At 37.6% G+C, this 3,621-nt stretch overlaps 1 non-coding gene across 1 annotated transcript; it reads right to left on the bottom strand.

The window, feature by feature from the left end:
• Window positions 1-245: 245 nt before the first annotated feature.
• Window positions 246-352, bottom strand: LOC118344614. The gene has a single exon (XR_004798394.1). It is a non-coding gene; the product is annotated as a small nucleolar RNA R71 (small nucleolar RNA).
• Window positions 353-3,621: the final 3,269 nt, after the last annotated feature.

The following is a 3,621-nucleotide window of genomic DNA, read 5'->3' as shown; positions in this document are numbered from 1 at the left end:
TTCCACATTTTCATGGCATGGATTCCGAGAATCCATACCTTCATATCAAAGAATTTGAAGAGGTTTGTTCTACATTCATGGACCCAACATGCACTGAGGAGGTTATTAGACTAAAGTTGTTTCCATTTTCCTTGAAAGATAAGGCTAAAACATGGTTAAATGCATTAAGACCTAGATCTATAGGCACATGGCAGGAAATGCAAACTGAATTTTTGAAGAAATTTTTTCCAATACATAGGACAAATGCACTTAAAAGACAAATCATGAACTTTGCCCAAAAAGATTCTGAAACTTTTTATCAAAGTTGGGAAAGGTTCAAGGATCTTTTAAATGCTTGTCCTCATCATGGTTATGAAAATTGGCGTTTGATAAGTTTTTTTATGAAAGTTTGACACCTAAAATGCGCCAATTTGTACAAACCATGTGTAATGGAGAATTTTTTGACAAAGAGCCTGAGGAAGCATTTGAATATTTTGATTACCTTGCTGAAAATGCTCAATCTTGGGACACAGCTGATGTGCATGATAGGTCTAGGCAAATTGAGTCTGGTCATGGAAAATACACTTTAAAAGAAGATGATGATTTGCGTGCTAAGTTAACCTTGTTGTCTAGAAAAATGGAAGCTATGGAATTGAAAAAGGTAAATGAAGTGCATGTTGTCCATAAAAATTTAGAGAAGTGTGGCATATGTGAGGATCATGGGCATGCAACTAATGAGTGTCCCACGATCCCCGCATTCAAAGAGGTATTGTTGGACCAATCTAATGCTGTAAATATGATACAAAAACCATATTCTGGTCCTTATTCTAATTCTTATAATCCAGGATGGAGAAACCACCCAAATTTTGGGTGGAGGAATGACCAGCAATTAGCTCCAGCAGCCTTGGCTCCAGGACCCTCTCAACTCGCAATTCAAGCACCTCCAATGCAAAAGAAGGGTCTTGAGGAGACGATGCATCAATTGTCAAACACCTTGCAGCAGTTTATGCAAGGTCAAGCAACAATCAACAATCAAAACTCTCAAGCGATAAATGACATTCGGAGCACACTTACAAAGATGACTATGGCTTGGAGCTCTCAAGAGAAAGGAAAACTTCCTGCACAACCTCAACCAAATCCACAAAGTCAACCACCACAAGGAGCGGTTGAGAGCTCAAATGTGAGGCAAGTGAAGGCGGTCACTACTTTGAGAAATGGAAAGGTGGTGAACATTCCAGCTCAAGGTTCAGACAAGGCTGGTAAGGTCTCTAAACTTGTACTAAATGAGGCTGAAAATGGTGAGTTTGAACAAAATGAAACTGAAACTGAAAATATTTCATGTCCTGTACCTGCTCCTTTTCCTCAAAGATTGGTTTCTCTGCACAAAGACAAACACCAATCTGAAATTTTAGAAATATTCAAGCATGTTAGGATTAATATCCCTTTGTTGGATGCTATTCAACAAATTCCTGCATATGCTAAGTTTCTAAAAGATTTGTGTACAGTTAAAAGAAAATTAAATGTGCAAAAGAAAGCCTTTCTTACTGAGCAGGTCAGTGCCATAATTCAGAGTAATACCCCACCAAAATATAAAGATCCCGGTTCACCAACAATTGCTTGTGTTATAGGAAGTTCAAAAATTGGTCAAGCATTGTTAGATCTAGGTTCAAGTGTGAATTTGCTGCCTTATAATGTTTATGAGCAACTTGGTTTGGGTGAATTAAAACCAACTCCTATAATTTTACAACTAGCAGATAGGTCTATTAAAATGCCAAGAGGAGTTGTTGAGGATGTTTTGGTTCAAGTGGATAAATTCTTTTATCCCGTTGATTTTGTTGTGTTGGATGTTCACTTGACACCAAAATCTTCTTTTCAAGCACCTGTGATTCTTGGGAGACCTTTTCTTGCTACTTCAAATGCATTAATAAATTGTAGGAGTGGTGTTTTAAAGCTGAGTTTTGGGAACATGACTCTTGAACTAAATATTTTCAATATTTGTAGGCAACCTCAAGACTTGGAAGATGTACAAGAAGTGAATCTGTTGGAAAGCATCCTTGAGGAGGAGACTTATTTGGCATACAACCCACTAACCTGCTGTTTGAGTTAGAAAATTTTTGTGAACTTCTCACTGATGACACCCCCATTGATGTTTCTCATGTTTTTAATGCAGAAAATAAATTGGAGACTAAATGGAGGCCAAAGATTGAGCAACTCCCACCGTTGACAGCAAGTTTGAAGCCTTCAGCAAATGAAATCCCCACACTAGAGCTGAAACCATTGCCAAGTGACTTGAAATATGCATTTCTGGGACCGGACAGCACCTTTCCAGTGGTGATTTCAGCCCAACTCTCTCATGATCAAGAAGGCAAATTGATGGAAGTCTTAAAGCAACACAAAGGTGCCATTGGGTGGACAATAGCAGATATAAAATGTATAAATCCTCTTGTGTGCACTCATAGGATTTACTTAGAGGAAAATGCTAAAGTTTCTAGGGAGATGCAAAGGAGATTAAATCCTACCATGAAAGAGGTGGTAAAAACAGAGATTTTAAAATTACTTGACGTGGGAATCATCTACCCTATTGCGGACAGCAAGTGGGTAAGTCCCATTCATGTAATTCCAAAAAAATCTAGGCTTACCATTGTGAAAAATGAGAAAGATGAACTGATTCCTACTAGGATTTCTACTGGTTGGCGAATGTGTATAGATTATAGGAAGTTGAATGCCGCCACTAGGAAAGATCATTTCCCTTTGCCATTTCTTGATCAAGTGCTAGAAAAAGTTGCGGGTCATGATTTCTATTGCTTTCTTGATGGATATTCTGGTTTTTACCAAATAGAAATAGCACCCGAAGATCAAGAGAAAACAACTTTTACTTGCCCGTTTGGCACTTTTGCATTTAGAAGAATGCCTTTTGGACTATGTAATGCACCTGCTACTTTTCAAAGATGTATGCTTAGTATTTTCAGTGACATGATTGAAAATTGTTTAGAAATATTCATGGATGATTTTTCAGTGTTTGGCAGTTCTTTTGATGCATGTTTGACTAATTTACAAGCTGTTTTAGCCAGGTGTGAAGAGAAGCATTTGCTTCTCAATTGGGAAAAGTGTCATTTCATGGTTCAACAAGGCATAGTTCTGGGTCACATAGTCTCATCACGAGGTATTGAAGTTGATAAAGCTAAATTGAACTTATTTCCAAGCTTCCTATACCCAAAACAGTAAAAGAAATAAGATCATTTCTTGGGCATGCTGGGTTTTATAGGAGATTCATTCAAAATTTTAGTTCTATCTCTAAGCCTTTGTGTGAGTTACTTATGCATGATATTGCTTTTGAATGGACCTCTTCTTGTCAAGATGCTTTTGATAAGCTGAAAATTTTGCTCACCACAGCTCCTATCATGCAGCCCCCTGTTTGGTCTATTCCTTTTGAGATAATGTGTGATGCTAGTGATGTAGCCATAGGAGCTGTTCTTGGACAGCGTATAAATAAGTTCCCACATGTCATTTCTTATGCAAGTAAAACTTTAAATGGAGCCCAAAGAAATTATTCTACCACAGAAAAGGAATTGCTTGCTGTAGTTTTTGCATTAAACAAGTTTAGAACTTATATCCTTGGTTCTCCTGTGGTTGTTTTCACTG

The sequence above is a fragment of the Juglans regia genome, chromosome 14, assembly GCF_001411555.2.
Source record: "Juglans regia cultivar Chandler chromosome 14, Walnut 2.0, whole genome shotgun sequence".
Classification (NCBI taxonomy): domain Eukaryota; kingdom Viridiplantae; phylum Streptophyta; class Magnoliopsida; order Fagales; family Juglandaceae; genus Juglans; species Juglans regia.
Note: the sequence above shows the minus strand (reverse complement) of the source record. Positions and strands in the feature narration are given on the sequence as shown.